We start from the raw sequence: 17,369 nt of genomic DNA, 5'->3' as shown, positions 1-17,369 counted from the left end.
CGCTTCTTTCTATACCATGGCCCACAAGTCTTTTAGGCCATTTGAGATTCAGATCAGGAAGGAATTTATCTTTGGATTACTAATAGGCCACATTTAGATTCCTCATGTTTTTGTATTTGCATTTGGATTTGAGTATTGGATACAGAATATATCAATCATCCTTGTGCTCATGTTTTACAAGGAAGGGACATCTTGTTGTTGTTGTTGTAGGCTTGTAACAAGGTCGAGGAGCAGCGAGGGTAAAGGCGATTGCCACAAATATGGATTTCCAAATAATGTCTTGCATAACAGATTTGAAAAATAGATTTTTTTTCACTGTGTAAGCTGATTTGGAAATCTAAGGATCCGGTCCAGATCCAAATCTCAACTACAAATGTGAGAAATCTAAATCTAAATCTTGTGGGTATCCAAATGTGGCCTTAATGTACGAGCGTCACAAGCCTTGTCCATGTAGGCCATTTCATATCCATGCTCCATTATGACCAAAACCTCTCATTTTGCCATTGATCTTAAAAGTAAGTAGCAGAATGCTAAACTGAATGGCGCTCTTGCAAAATTAAGCACCAAAAAAAACTAACAATGGGTGCGCTCGCAGCTTGTTTTTAAAAGGGCGTCCTTCAGTTTAGCATTCCTCGAATAACTAACATTCTCTTACTTTAATATAAACACTACACAAACCTTATCTACGCAACTTAAAGAAAATTATCCTTAAAATCTTATAATCTTGTCGGTTAGAAAAGACAGCAAGTCCAAATGGAATGTTTGAAGCGAGTGGAAAATGAAAAAGAGCGGGTAGAAGCAACGGAACTGCTGCCCAAACCGAAACCAAAAAAACATGGGGCGGTTTCACAGAATCCACGGAAAATTCAATACATTGTTTCTCTTGTCTTTTTCCATGGATATGTCCATGCAAAATCATCATCATCATCATCATCTCTCTCCTTTTTCAAAACCTTATCTACGCAACATAATTTCCTCTCATCTTACTCTTTTTTTTTTTCTTCCTCTTCCTAAAAGAAAAACCTATCTGAATTCTAGAACTAAGAAGAAATCATGGGAACTCCTAAATTAGGGCGTATTCCTAGCATTCGAGAGAAGGTGGAGGACACTCTCTCTGCTCATCGCAACGAACTCGTGTCTCTCCTATCCAGGTTAACCTAGGGTTTTGATAGTTTCTGTTTTGATTCATCTTATTAGGTGCTAGGGTTTTTATAGTTTATGTTTTGGTTGTTTTTTATTAGGTGCTAGGGTTTTGATAGTTTCTGTTTTGATTCTTTTTATTAGGTCCTACGGTTTTTATAGTTTTTATTTTGATTCTACTTATTAAGTGCTAGGGTTTTGATAGTTTCTGTTTTGATTCTTTTTATTAGGTGCTAGGGTTTTGGTAGTTTCTGTTTTGATTCTTCTTATTAAGTGCTAGGGTTTTGACATTGTCTGTTTTGATTCTTCATTTTAGGTGCTAGGTTTTGATTCTTCTTATTAGGTGCTAGGGTTTTGATAGTTTCTGTTTTGATTCTTCTTATTAGGTGCTAGGGTTTTGATAGTGTCTGTTTTGATTCTTCTTATTTGGTGCTAGGGTTTTGATAGTGTCTGTTTTGATTCTTCTCTTTTTTTTTGTTGGTTCTTGAAGGTATGTGGCTCAAGGTAAGGGGATTTTGCAGCCTCATCATCTATCAGATGAGCTAGCAAAGGTAATTGCAGAGGATCCTTCAAGGCAGAACCTCATAGATGGGCCTTTTAGCGAGATTCTCAATTCTGCTCAGGTAAAATCTGGAAAAAGAGAGGTAAAAAACCCTTTCTTTTGCCTCAAATTTTAAATATGTGATGGGTGATTTTGATTTTTTTTAGGAAGCTATAGTTCTACCCCCGTTTGTTGCTATAGCTGTTCGTCCGAGGCCTGGCGTTTGGGAATATGTTCGTGTTAATGTTTATGAACTTAGCGTTGAGCAATTGAGCGTGTCGGAGTACTTGGGATTCAAAGAAGATCTTGTCAATGATCAGTAATATTCGATTTCCCCCCTTTTTAATTATAGCTCTGTTGTTAGAATTTCGCATAATTGTGTGTATACTATGGAATTCTGCCTTGGCCTGATTTTTGTCAACTTGTTTTTTCTTTTCCTCTATTTCATTTTGTTGTGTTTTACTTAATTTGTGTGTTCTGTATTCTAGTCTTCAATTCCCCCATTTTTTAATTATAACTCTCTGTTGTTAGCAATTCACAGATTTGTATGTATACTATAGAATTCTGTCTTGGACTGATTTCTGTCAACTTCTAGTTTTCCATTCCCCCCTTTTGTAATCATAAATCTCTGTTGTTAACAATTCGCAGAATTGTAGCATGCTATGGAATTCTGTCTTGGGCTGGTTTCTGTTAACTTCTTTTTCTTTTCCTCTATTCTATTTTGTTGTGTTTTAATTAATTTGTGTGTTTTGTATTCTAATTTTCAATCTTTCTCCCTCTTAATTATAACTCTCTGTTGTTAACGATTCGCATATATTATATGCTTACTATGGAATTCTGTCTTGGGCTGTTTTCTCTCAACTTCTTTTTTCTTTTCCTCTGTTTCTTTTGTTGTGTTTTAATTAATTTGTGTTTTTGTATTCTAAATTTTAATCTCTCCCTTTTTTAATCATAACTCTCTGTTGTTAGCAATTCACATATTTGTATGTCTTGGGCTGATTTTTGTCAACTTCTTTTTTCTTTTCCTCTATTTCATTTTGTTATGTTTGAATTAATCTATGTGTTCTGTATTCTTATTTGTGCAATAGTGTCAAGGATGCCTTTGCACTTGAGCTGGACTTTGAACCCTTCAATGCCACTTTTCCTCGCCCAAGCCGGTCGTCGTACATTGGCAACGGTGTGCAATTCCTCAACCGGCACCTTTCTTCGCTGTTGTTTCGCGACAAAGATTGTTTGGAGCCTTTGCTCGACTTTCTCAGAGCGCACAAATACAGGGGTCATGTGAGTCTGCTTCCAGACTTAATTCTCCTTTTATCTTTAGTTGTTTCTTTGTTATCAACTACCTCCTTTGTATTGTCTGTTTGATTGTATGTTTATTGTTAGAAAACCTTTTCTGTTCTATTAATGCTTTTTTTGTGGCCGATTCTCCTAGGGTTCTGCTTCATTCAATGTAGCATAGCTGTAAAACCAATTTTACGCCAATTTTCCCACTTAAAAATGGGCATAAGATTTGTTTTATGCTCATTTTACGTGGAAAGAAACAGAGCCTAGGGCACATATTTTACTTGCATTATTCTCTGTGGATCCATCTAAAAGAATGTTCTTGTCACAGTTGTGCTTTTGTACTCTGTTTTAAAATGCATATACAATTATGTAAAGCAGTGGATTTTCATGTAAATAATGGATTTTCAACAAAATTTCATCAATGAATACATTCTATGCTTTGTACTTTACCTTTATTATTCTAGTGGTGATTACGTTCATATGTGACAACCTGTTCCTCTATGTAAATGTTCAAGACTTTGCTTTGCTCAGTTGATTTTTCACGATTGCCAGAGCAAGCACTGTGAAATAGCATTTGAATTTTCACAGCTGATAAGGAGCACGGGATGCCCAATCTCCATGCGTAACATTGCTTTGCATGATGATATAGTTGATATTTTGTTCTATTTTAGTTCATGTTTGTGGACATTGGTTTTTGTCATTCCTTTGTGGTAGTACTACTCATTGTTTCAAAATGTGGATGTGGGTCAAAATACGACCAGAGCAAATCCTAGTCGATTTTGTACGACACGGTTGAGTACTTGGTTGATGCGGCTGAGTACTCTGTTGATGCGATCATATCTTGGGAGAGTCAAAGGAGTTTTGATTGACTTTACGTTGCAAAACGTGGACTCAGACAAGAAGGCGGCCAAGGTAAAAGTGAGTCGACTCGGGGACTCTATGATGATGTGGGGGGGGAGGCTGGTGAAACTATGGTAATACCGAGAGGTGCTAAAGGGGCCGTGAAGTCAAGGGACTAAGGTGTACTCTCTCTTTCTTTGCTTTATCTTGGTGGCTGTTGGGGGTGCAAAATTGCATTATGCTGCACGCTTAAGGCTTTTGAGCTGGTGCCATTTTGGTGTATCATGTCATTGTAAAGAGGACAATCAAGGTTCTACATCCATTGGGTAACTATGCTTGGAGTTCCGGCCCATTGAAAGACAACCGAGTATGCATAGATTTCCTCATTGAGAGCAGTGCTTCTGTTTGGATTGATTGGTTTTACCGTACTACTCCTGATTTGCCTTTTTCGTTTCCTGTTCATTGCAAATGACATTATACTTTCTTAAACTCGTAGTCCTTTCTTATTCGGTCTAACTTGGGGCTAGATGTAGAGCAATGCCTTTGCATTTTTTTAATATGAAACCAAAGCTTAGGAAAATAGAAGCACACACACACACACACAACACACACACAACACACACACACACACACACACACACACACACACACATATATGCAGTCAGACCTCAGAGCTGAATGAGTTCATTATTATGTTATGCAGGTGATGATGCTGAATGATAGGATACATAGCATATCCAGGCTTCAATCTGCTTTGGGTAAGGCAGAGGAGTATCTATCCAAGCTCCAACCTGAAGCACCATATTCCGAATTTGCCTATGTGTAAGTGATCATATGTATGTTCTTGCATGCCAAGGTCCAACTTTGCATGTGATTATGGTGGGGTGTTCATTTCAGGGTCCTCTCATGAGAAACATATTGCTATACAAATATTAGGAGAACTCAAGCATATCAAGTTTTCAAATTGGAGTAGGATTAAATTGATGTTTAACATCTTGAATTGCTTGTTTGTTACTAACATGCAGACTCCAAGAGATGGGATTAGAGAAAGGCTGGGGTGATACGGCTCAACGTGTATTGGAGATGATACATCTTCTTTTGGATATCCTTCAGGCTCCTGATCCCTCTACTTTGGAGACATTCCTGGGGAGGATTCCTATGATGTTTAATGTTGTCATTGTTTCTCCACATGGATACTTTGGCCAAGCTAATGTGTTGGGTCTGCCTGATACTGGTGGTCAGGTATTATTGTTTCTACTTTCTACAGATCATATTATTCCTATTTTCATTTGATCAAACTTTAATTCACCAGTTAACTTGGAAAAAGTTCTGCCATTCCATGTGCGAATAGACCTCGATATCTCTTTACTCTTTTCCCTTTGGATGGCTGATAATGAATCACAAGTGATCCCATCAAGATTGAATGATTATTGAATAAGGCAAGGGTTGATAATAAGAGATTCTCTAAGCCCCAAATTTTGAGGGTGTTGCAAGGATTGGTCACAAAAAGGATCGATTATAATTCATAAGTATAATCTTGTTAAAATATTTCATACATATGAATATGTAGTTTCTTTTACAAAAAATCACATGTTTTGCTTGTATACCAGTCGTTACACTTCATTACAAATTATAGATAACTATTCTATTCAAATCTTTGGTTGTATGGAGATTAAGTCTTGAAGGGAAGAAGAAAAGTGGGTATATCTTTGTTACGTTGGTGATACATATATCAATGGACCCAAGTATTAATTGATTTAATTCTAAGCACGAAATCAATGCTTAACCTTCTCCCTGTAATTCTATTTATCATAACTATTAATTCAAGTCTTGAAGGGAGGAAGAAAAGTGGGTATATCATTGTTACGTTGGTGATCCAAATATTAAAGGACCCAAGTATCAATTCCATGCATGAATTCAATATTTAACCTTCTACCCACAATTCTATACATCATAAGTATTTGAATTCTGCCCTTAAAATTTGTCTGTTGGTATGCAGGTTGTTTATATATTGGATCAAGTCCGCGCCTTAGAGGCTGAGATGCTTTTGAGAATACAGAAGCAAGGACTGGATGTTACCCCTAGAATTCTTGTGGTATATATAGTGCAGTATATTAATTTTTTCTCCTATCATTTGTTACATATGAATTTCTAGGTGCATGGATTCTGTCATATTAGGACTTCTCTTCCATCACTCTGGTGGCTCAAATGAATACAACTTTCAGTTTGTTTCACTTCTTTCACAAACTTTGTTGTATTGCGTATAAATTACGTTGTCTTATATCTTATACTAGTACGTTGGTAATCCCAGGTGACTCGATTAATACCTGATGCAAAAGGGACGACATGCAACCAACGTCTGGAAAGAATCAGCGGAACAGAATATACTCACATTTTGCGGGTGCCTTTTAGAACTGAGAAGGGAATTCTTCGGAAATGGATCTCAAGATTCGATGTATGGCCTTATTTGGAGAACTTTACACAGGTAAGATTATGTTAGAGATTAACTTTCCATTTTCCTTCCCCGGAAAGAATCGGTGGGATTCAATTCTGTCTTCATGCTGCCATGATAACAACCTTTATTTGTTTATTTTTTGAATGGTCTGGATGGAATTTTTATCTGTAATTGTTACTTTATACGTACTTATAGTCTGAATTTTTCTCTAGATAGATTGATGGATATAGGCTCTGCAGAGAGATATTGATCCTTCAGGACTTGTTGAAAATATGGGAGCTGCAAATTATTTAACATACAGTATACATGCCAATCAGTGAAAGCAATTTTTATTGAATATAAACATGCATGAAACAAAATGAAAGTTACCTTTTTTTTTTTGGAAAATGATAGCCAATTTATTTAAAAAAGCGACCGAGATGGTCAAGATACAACGTGAAAAAACCAGAAGAGGAGAAAAAAACCAAGATACAATGGAGAAGAGGGTGAATTAAGGGGGAAGAGCATAAAAAAGAGCTAAAGGATCCTTTCAAACTCCATCTCTAGCATGGCAATCGGCAAAAACACCCAGACCTGAAAGTGTATAACTGTCAAAGCGCATGTGCAGAAGGATGCACTTTGGTTGATTGTTACATAAATAAATGATTATAGTATGCAATTATAATATCAAATCATGATCTCCATCTCTGCATCCCCACCTAATTGGAACATGCAAATGTCAAAGTTATAAGGTGTACACATGCTATGTTGGGTTAAGTACCAGGAAAACTTTTGTCATTTTTACATTAAATATATATTCTCACCTTAGTTAGTCGACCTAATCCCGCCCCCCCCTCCCCCAAACATTGCCATGTTATATGTGTATATTTTGTTGTGATGTCTTGTTGGTGTAGGGTGCTGCTTTTTGTGTAGCCTGTTGTGTGCACCGCCGGAAGAGTGCAGCATGGCTGGTCGGTTTCAAGTAGCGGTGCCACTTGGTGGCTTGTGTGGGTAAGTAGTTGTAATTGCAACCAATAGCCTGTAGGTAGATTGTAAATTGGCCAATGGCCTTGGGGTGGTTGCCAAACTGGCCTATATGTGGGAAAATGCCGCATGGGCCTAAGGCAATGGGGGATTGAGTGTGTTCTTTGAGAGAAGCTTCCTTGTAAAGGCTTTGGCTTCGAGTGGGAGATCTGTAAGAGTGAAAAGCAATAAAGATTGATCGTGGAAGTAGGCATTGTTGGGCCGAGCCACATTAAAAATTTGGTGTCCATTGTTGCTTTGTGTTTGCTTGTGTTGTTGTCCCTTTCTTGAGAGAGCCTCGAGTGTTGGGTTGGCTGACTAAGTTGGGAGACTTAGCGCCATCACGGGTTGCCTTGAGTAGGAACAAAACGGCCCCGTGACAATTACCATCCTAACAGGTAGAGAGGGAGCATGCAAAGTCACCAAGAAAGAGGACAGGTGACATCGTGGATTCATGTGTAGATCCTATTGAAAAATACCCACCTCTGGAAACTAGGTGGTTCATGGATAGGTGAATTTTTCATGCTCCCAAAGCCTATAAAATCTTTTCCATGACATGGGTGGTCTCCTCCAAGTAATTTTCTTGTTTTCTATTTTAACAGAAGTAAAGGATGTTTTCAAAAAGAGGTACTAGACCTTTCTTTTTCTAACCAACTTATTTTAATTTAAAGGTATAAAGCATGATACTCTCACACATAAGTTGCTTCGATATAGATATATGTGGCTCGAGTTCACTGTATGTGGCTGCTTTAGTTCCTCTTGCAAGGATTTCTTTTCTTTTCCTTTTTTGGTATCCTGTCTTGTTTTTGTAAGTTTACAGCTATCCTCTTTGATGGATAATGCAAGAATGTCAGGCTCCACAATATTGTTGAGAACTTCTCGTTCAGTGTCTGTTTACTTTTGTGGACCATTTCCTCTCTTTTGCCTTGCTTATGTTTGTTGAATATTCCTTGACAGTTTTAAATTGTGATTAGGATGCATCAAATGAAATTGCTGCTGAGCTACAGGGTGCACCAGATCTAATCATTGGAAACTATAGTGATGGAAATCTTGTCGCATCTTTGCTATCTTATAAGCTTGGTGTCACACAGGTTCTTTCTTTATTTTTAGATTTTTTATTTTCACATAGGTTATCTGATCTTAATTTTCTGTGGAAACAAAAACATCACATGACCATTCTTATCTATATAAATATGGAATTGTATTTTTGAACTGTTGATGCAATTTGTCTGCAGTGCACTATTGCGCATGCTTTGGAGAAAACCAAGTATCCAGATTCAGACATATATTGGAAAAAATATGAAGACAAATACCACTTCTCAAGCCAATTTACTGCAGATATAATTGCCATGAACTGTGCAGATTTTATAATCACTAGCACTTACCAAGAGATTGCAGGAAGGTAGCTCTGCTCTCTTTCCTTGTTCAGTAGGTACTTCCAGATGCAATTTCTATCATCCATGTTGGTGTTTTGGAAATATTATGTATGCAAATGTTGGATTACATTGTTGTCTTGTGTTCAATATGACTTAAATACACCACTCATCCAGGAAAACATATTGGTATCATTCGATACAATGTTTGTCTCAGATGATACCGTATGATTCCCATTGGATTTCAAGGTCTTTGTGCATACATTAGACATTGTTTATGTAGTAGCATAACATGGACATGCACTCATGCTTAAGTAAACACAAATCTTGTAAAACATAAAGGATGCTTAAGATCCTTACATGACCATGACACCGTGGATGGGTGGATCCAGTTACATGATTGGTAGTTCCTCCGCATTTTGAAAATGCGAGGATGAAAAACAACACAAAACACAAATCCCATGTCTCCACACGTTCAGGAGTGGTCACTCATGCACAACTACTACTAGCACAATTTGAAGTTGAAGTTGATCATTTGTTGCTGAAATCTTGTAATGCTAAAGAAACTTGTTTTAAATTTTTATGCTTGCATGGCATTATTGAACCTTTAGTCTCTTTGTTTCAGCAAAAATACTGTTGGGCAGTATGAAAGCCATACAGCTTACACTCTTCCCGGACTCTACCGTGTTGTTCATGGCGTTGATGTTTTTGATCCCAAGTTCAATATTGTCTCCCCTGGAGCAGATATGGGCATTTACTTTCCATACTCAGAAAAGGAAAAAAGGCTAACTTCTCTACATGGTTCAATTGACAAGATGTTATATGATCCAGAGCAGAATGATGAACACATGTGAGTGCTTTTTGAATTAAATTTTAACTTTTTTGAGATTAATTTCCTGCCAAGTGTTTCTGTTACATATCTTTTTAATAATGGTCTTTTTTGTGTTATTTATCTTGCATGGAGTGTAGATCTTATAGACCCTTTGAGACCTCTATTCTATAATCTCCTCATCATTAATCAAACTGCGAATCAGCTAGCAAGAATGTCATCATTATATTACATCCTTCTGGGACTAGATTTTTGGATATGCTAGTGTTAGGGTTATACTGGAAATGGGTTATAGTTTAAGATAATGATATACTTAAAACTTGCCTGTCTGCAAACTACCATATCTTTTACAATTTTTCCGTGTCATAGGTTTAGTAGTATGCAAACTGTTTAATCCTGACCTTTAAACTCTTTGATCACTTGAAGTCTGTTCCAAACCTAGATATTACACATTAAAATGGGAGTGGAATCTGTGTCTGCCAGGTGGCCGGAATGGAGCAAAATCTGTGAAAATATTAATTTTGCTCATTTAACCTCATGAGCATAGATGAGATTTTGTCCATGAAACTGAAAATTGTATAGTTCAATGTGTAAAGTTACTTGTTTCATGTATAGGTTAAATACGGTTGGTTAGGAAACAGTATCTCTAGCAATTAAGCAGCACACTGTTGACATAAATATATTGGTGTGGCACAGATTAGCCCAAAAGTCACTAATGCTAATTGTTCATTAGAATGATTGTTGGAAAATCTGTTCAGTGTGCATGAAAGGTTTGTATGTGGGGTTGGCTTAAAATTTTGTAGCAGTTTGAAGCTCTACATTGTGTGCTCTTGTGCATGTCTGTGTGGCCATTTTCGTAGGATTCTAAGCACATAAGTCTGTTTGATTTGGACCTGTACATGCATAGGCACATGAGGAAGATTCAGTCATTGCTTACATTAAAATATGAAAAAAGCTATGATATGTGGACACTGATACACGTGTTGAGTGTCGGCATGGTTATGAGGTGTCCGACACGGCAACCCCTAAATATCTATAAACGGGGACACACCTATACACGCACATACAAATAGAATTACTAATTATTAATCATAATTTGCAACAAGATAAATATGGTATTCATTTAACAAACCAATATGGTATTCATTTAACAATAAAAGTGGATAAGGATGCATTCGTTATGGACTTCATGGAAAGAAGAGAAGGGAGGATAGTATGGAAAGTGATATTCAGAAGGATTTTTTATATATTGGGAGTTAGCATCTATTGCAAGATTCTTCGAGGTCCTTGAAGAGAACGACATCAAGCGAGACGGGCAGCATAAGAGGGTTTGGATCTGGAATTCATCTGGAGACTTCACTGTAAAATCCTTCTACAATCATTTGGGGATATGCCCTGCATCTGCAAATCTGGCCAAAGTGTGGTCAATCCCAGTCCCTCCAAGAGTAGGAGTTTTTAGTTGGGCGGCTTGCCTTGGCAGAATCCAGATTATTGTAGATCATTGTGCCCTTTGTGTCGAAGCAATAGAGTATGTTAATCATCTTCTTCCTCATTGGAAAGTGGCCAGGTCGGTTTGGTATGCATTGAGTCTTTCCTGAATCTCTCATTGAGCTACTTCAAGGATGGTCTAACATTCCATGGAAGAAGAAAGAGTAGATCTTGTGGAATGTCTCTTTGTTAGCCACAATATGGGTTCTTTGGAAAGAAAGAAATTCGAGACTTTTTAAAGGAGTCTCAAGAGGTCCCGCTTACCAATTCGTCAATGTTATCGCATTGGCTATATCCTATGTTAAATCTCTTCCATCTTTCAGATTTGTTTCGGTTTACGACCTATGGGAAGGTTGGCTAGAGGTTTGCAACGGTGAGGATATGAGGCAAAAGGTTTGCCAAAGTTGAGATCTCCCTCCTCCTAAAACTTAATTTTGATGGCTCAAGCATGGGCAATCCGGGGCCGACCGGAATAGGGGGGTTCTAAGAAATGATCAAGGAGTATTATTTGGGCCTTCGCGAGACCCATGGATGTGGTGGATGCTTCAGAAGCTGAAGTTGGCGGCTCACCAAGGCATAATAGTGTGGATAATGTGGTGGTAGAAGGAGACTCCTTAAACATGATAAAGTGGCTTAAAGGGGCCCAAAAGCACCCTTGGAGGTTTGACAAATACTTTGATGAGATAGGTGACTGCAAAAGTATAACGGCCCTTTGGTTCAGGCATGTGCGTAGATCGGCCAATGAGGTCGCCGATAACTTGGCTAGGTTGGGGGTGTCGAAATAGTCATTGGCTTTATTTGACTCTCTTCCCCTGCGACTTTGGTTTTTTTATTTTTTATTTTTATTTTTTTCATTATTCTCCTTTTTCTCTTGTAGAACATGACCTTCGATAGGATAGAATGTAAGAAAATGATCCATGTAGACGAACGCAACTAGTGTCAGGATTAGACTTAGTGAATTTGAACCGGGTAGATCCGTTCACTTTCTTAATGAAAATCTTCTAATGGATTCATTAGCCGACCCCAACTTGTTTGGGACAAAGGCTTAGTTGAGTTGAGTTGAGTTGTATTCTCCTTTGTCTCTTTCACCTTATGTATTTTTCTTTTCTGTTGTATCTTGACCATCTCGGTCTTTCTTAATAAAAATGGTGATTATTCAAAAAAAAATAAAAATACAATATTCAACAATAAAACAATGTCACCCTTGACATGGTACAAAAACGTGTCGACACACCCACATTAATTTGACAGTTCTAGGAGTGTTGACATGCGTGTTGGTGCTGATAGATGTCGACGCGCGTGTCAGCAGTAAATTAAGTGTTGGCTAAATTATAGTAAAAAAGACTGAAGAGAAGAGTTGGAATTTTGTGTTTGTTGGATAATATTTTAGCTTATTATGAAGCTTCCTATTATTAGCAAATTCCCATAATTTCTATCAAAGTTTAAAAAACTCGTAAGTTGGAGTCTTGGAGTCAGCCCCTTCTGCTAGAGAATCAAGACTCTTGTGATTCGAGACACAGGTGGGTTGTGATAATCTTCATTTAAGATACTGGTTGAAATATAAGACCATAACCATTTGAAAAAATAACAATTTATCTGGCGTAAGGGCGTAATCATGTTTCATTTAAAAAATAAAATTGAAGTGCATTATGTTTCTGAACTTATAAACCTTAATATCCGCTACATGTAAGTAAGTAGGCAAACTCTTAATTTTATTGAAAAGATCATGGTATACTTAGTTACAAATTTTTTATTTTAAACTCATTTTTCATGTGATGACAGCCAGTCCACTGAGCATCCTGAAATGCAGGTATTTTTCAACTTTTCACAATTTAACTTAAGATATAATGATTAAGAAAATTAAAAGAAAAAGAAGAACCGAGGCACTCGATATCAATGGACAAAGTAAGGATTAGTTTGGTAATAAACTATTGAGAAGTTCCATGGACAGGAGACATACAACTGTATATAGCTGTAGAGATGCAATTTATCTTTTTACCCAGCTACATGTCGACAAATATTCTTTTGAAATTGTTAATTGTAACTTTTATCAGCCATAATAACTCATGAATCCACTCCTTTATTTGTGTTACTGCAGTGGCAATTTAAGTGATCGGTCGAAGCCCATCATTTTCTCCATGGCAAGGCTTGACAAGGTGAAAAACATAACAGGACTGGTTGAGTGTTATGGTAAGAGCACTCGACTAAGGGAACTAGTAAACCTTGTTGTGGTTGCTGGTTACAATGATGTGAAGAAGTCCAGTGACAGAGAAGAAATTGAAGAGATACAGACGATGGCAACCTTATGAAAAAATACAATCTGGATGGCCAATTCCGATGGATATCTGCCCAAATGAACAGGGCCCGTAATGGTGAGCTATATCGCTACATAGCGGATACAAGAGGTGCTTTTGTGCAGGTATGGTGTTAAATTTTTTTTTAAGGTATGGTGTTCAATTCGTATGCTCCTCCTGTGACTCTATATCTTTATATTCTCTAACTTTTGTTATTCTCCTTTGTAGCCTGCTTTTTATGAAGCTTTTGGTCTTACTGTCGTGGAGGCCATGACTTGTGGTCTTCCAACATTTGCCACCTGTCACGGAGGTCCTGCTGAGATTATTGAACATGGTATATCGGGGTTCCATGTGGATCCATATCATCAAGACCAGGCAGCTGCAGTTATGATTGATTTCTTTGAACGATGCCAGAAAGATCCCAGCTTCTGGGATAAGATCTCTTCAGCAGGGCTGGAACGAATCTATGAGAGGTATTACTTTGAATCATTTACCTCATTTGATTCTCGGGGAATGATAGAATGAAGGGCACCCTTGCAAAAATTAGCTTCAAGGGCGCCCCTATTGGTTGATTTCTGCAAAGTCAACACGGTTTCCATCTTTTTAGGCGCCATCCACTTTTTTCGGCGCCACCATAAATGCACTGTGTAGAAATTAACCAATAAAGGACGCCCGTGAAGCTGATTTTTGCAGGGGCGCCCTTCATTCTATCATTCCTCTTGATTCTCTTATGCATGACTTTTTGTTAATTTTTGTGTGGGTGTCATTTGTTGTTCTTCTCAGTCGCTTATCTGTTTGTAAGATGCTCTGTAAATGGTCTAGGTGTGTGTATTCTTGGCATGCAAACATGATGGAGCTGTCTCAAAGTAATGTTTCTTTGACCACTTGTATCTTTTCTCACCATTGTGCTGTCCGCTTTCAAATTCGTAGGTACACGTGGAAGATTTATTCTGAAAGGTTAATGACATTGGCTGGGGTTTATGGTTTTTGGAAGCATGTGTCAAAGCTTGAAAGGCGTGAGACACGGCGATATCTTGAGATGTTCTACATTCTAAAGTTCAGGGATCTAGTAAGTGCACTTGTCCTTATATTCTTGATATCTACATGCACTCTAAATAATAAAGGACAAGACAAAGGATCACCCTACACTAATGAGGACTAATCCAGATAATGAAATTGCACATGGTATTGTGCTCTTGGCTTCTCAAATACTACGAAAGATGCCCCTTTTCCCATGCTCGGAATTCTAGGACCTTACCATTAACATGCACTGATAACGGAGGTAAGGATTAATTCATACAGTATGAATTAGGAAAATGCTAAAACGAAAGGGGCTTTCCTAAAAGAATCTTATCGGGCCCCACAGTTGATCCTAAAGGCAGCCATAAGTCCTACCAAATGTCATTGAGAACACCTTGATTGAATGATCCTAGGCCCTTGATCCATCAAGCTTCGTTTAGGATCCCGCCAATAAAAGATAGAACATCAATTTTTATTGGTCCTTCATCTTATGCATGGGATGCACATTCAGGACGACGAAGACCATGTGGGTTGCCTCATGATGTTTTACAAGATCGGTAGTCTTGGTTTCACATACATTCCCCTTGTGGATCCAAATGTTGCCTTTTACCATTGATCATGAAAATGACTTCTGCATAGCCATTCTTTATGAATGATCATGTTTTAGATTTCAACGGAGAGAACAATTTGAAGTCTATGTTAGAAATGATCTTGCACAAATAACTAACTCCTTGACCTTATAAAAAACAACTAATTCCTTGACCTTGAATCTTTGCTTAGAGGAGCGTTGTAGGCTAAGCAAAGGGAAAAGACGAAATGATCATTTAAATCCCCACTGACTTACTTTTTGAGTTTCTAACGTGGGACTAATCCAAGATGTGTAAAACCCAAAGTTCTTAGGGCACATTTGGCTACCATGAATTTTTTTCACGATGAACTAGTGTCTCCAGGTTGTTATCTTTCAAAAAAAAGAAAAAAAAACTAGTGTCTCCAGAGGGGTAGGGCAGGTGAAGTGGCTAAAAATCAGGAAACTAGTGTCTCCAAGTTGAGAAGTGGTTAAAAATCAGGAAACAAAAAACTCTACTCAAAACAGGATCGACTTTTTCCTGATTTTTAGCCACTTCTCACCCTCATCTCAATCGTGCCCCCTCAAATATCTCTCCTCCTCCCACGCGCCCCACCTCTCTCTCACTACTTGGAGACACTAATTTATCTTGTAAAAAATTCCTGGCTGCCAGACATGGCCTTAAAGATTGAGATTTACACAAATGCCCTTAAGTGACTTAAAACCAAAAAGAGGCTAGGGCAAAAAAAAAAGACCCTTCTCTATTGAAGGTGTTGGTTTTTTACATTTCATACTTATGTGCTAATATAAAAATGCTTTAACTAAAAGTAGTTTCATCTCTCCCTTGTATTTGTTTTCAGGTGAGATCAATCAAGCCCGTCGAGGATGATGAACAGTAAAGTAAATATATTAGTGAAGGAGCTATGCAGGGTGCTAATGGATGGCTATATGCATACTACCTAGATATTAGAATAAAAACCTCCTGGAGTTTAGATGGATGGAAACCTCCTGGACTTTGGATGGATGGAGAAAGTTATTTAAGAAGATGCTATACTTGATACTCTAGGCTCTGATGGTTTATTTTTATGACTGCTTACTCCTGCTCCTTTCTGCTTTGAATGATCAAAGAGTCTTTGTATTCATATCATGTGAATGAACAAATAGAATAACAAGTGTATTCAGAACTATCTATGTAAGGCCATGGCCTTGAGTGTTGGGGACATTAAAGACAGATGAGTTTGGGAAGGTCAAACCAGACTCTGACAATACTCTAGAGCAGTGCAGAATGCTGCATTAAGATTACATAAACAACCAAGGTGAGTAGCTAAATGCTTGGGAGCTGTTTGTATATATATATAAGTTTGTGTGGAATATTATTGTCTTACAAGGTGTTGGCATTTATTTGATAGAAATACCAGGAGCAAGCAACTGCTACAGCCTAAGTGTCTCTTGGTTTCATCTACCCATCAAAGTCTATTAGTACATTTTTCATAAGAAAGAGGCACAAGATCCTAAGTATGATTATGTTTATAGCTACCTCCCCAGTTTAAAAAAAAATGATTATGCTTATAGTTTCTTTTGCATGTAGAGTCAGTCTAATGAGGAATTTGACAAACTTCCTTCTTAAGGGTGTGTTTAGATTGCCAAAATCTGGCTCTGAAATTGACATTCTATTTTAATTCTGTCCAAATCTGAAGTTTGATTAAAAGAATGAACGAAATTAAAGGAGACAGAATTAAAAGGGGAAAAGTGCTAAAATCTGTTTCTTGCCCCAATCTGATTCTGCCCCAAATGTTTATTGGAATTATTTTGAATTAAATTTTGAATTTTAATTTTTATTCCATTCATGAACAAGGAAATCGAAATTGGATGCAGGTTCCTGATTTCGGCAATGAGAATGGGCTCATGAAAAAGCTTGATGCCTGGGAGAAAGGATGCTAAACAATTTCTTTTCAATTTCTTTTTTGAAAGATATTTGCATTTAAGTACATGTTTGGCTGCTATGAATGTTCTTTTCATAAATATTGGTTTATCAAGTGGTGTGAGAGGGCAGGAGTGAGGAGAGGAGAGGAGCGGGTGAGAAGTGGCTGAGAAATAGGGAAAGAAAAAACTCTATTCCACAGAGAGGTTTATTTTTCCTCAATTTTCTTCCACTCGGCAATATCTACTTACTTATGCCCCTTCAATTCTCTTCCTCTCCCACTATCCCTAGGCTTCCCAACACTTGTGTAGCTAATGTTTCATGAAAAACAATTTCATGTTGCCACACATCACATAAATGATAAAGTGGGTTCCAACAGTTAGGACTCATTAGAGACAATTCATTCGATGGATTTCATCGAGGGCTGAATTCCAACAATTCATACTTCTTTAAAAAAGGTGGTGATGCACATCCTAAAGCAATTCATTTACACTTCACTGCTTGTTTTATTTAACCTGTTAGTTTAGCTTGATCCGTTTAGTTTAGCTGTTACCTGTTAGTTTAGCTTTAAAAGTTCAACTAACAAAGTTGCCTGCCAGTTTATAACGCTGTTATTA

At 37.5% G+C, this 17,369-nt stretch overlaps 1 pseudogene across 1 annotated transcript; it reads left to right on the top strand.

Annotated features, from left to right (window-relative positions):
* The first annotated feature begins 753 nt into the window (after nucleotides 1-753).
* On the top strand, nucleotides 754-16,267 carry LOC143853079 (sucrose synthase 2-like; annotated as a pseudogene). The gene is made up of 15 exons (XR_013237001.1): nucleotides 754-1,151; nucleotides 1,631-1,763; nucleotides 1,849-2,000; nucleotides 2,770-2,962; nucleotides 4,509-4,627; nucleotides 4,831-5,047; nucleotides 5,805-5,900; nucleotides 6,117-6,290; nucleotides 8,237-8,353; nucleotides 8,498-8,664; nucleotides 9,261-9,485; nucleotides 13,051-13,371; nucleotides 13,475-13,719; nucleotides 14,177-14,315; nucleotides 15,692-16,267. The product of XR_013237001.1 is annotated as a sucrose synthase 2-like (transcript).
* Nucleotides 16,268-17,369: the final 1,102 nt, after the last annotated feature.

Source organism: Tasmannia lanceolata, unplaced genomic scaffold (genome assembly GCF_043159265.1).
Source record: "Tasmannia lanceolata isolate RefF3 unplaced genomic scaffold, GAP_Taslan_0.1 ptg000019l, whole genome shotgun sequence".
In the NCBI taxonomy this organism is placed as follows: domain Eukaryota; kingdom Viridiplantae; phylum Streptophyta; class Magnoliopsida; order Canellales; family Winteraceae; genus Tasmannia; species Tasmannia lanceolata.
The sequence above is the reverse complement of the archived record's forward strand: the minus strand, read 5'-3'. Positions and strand labels throughout refer to the sequence as shown.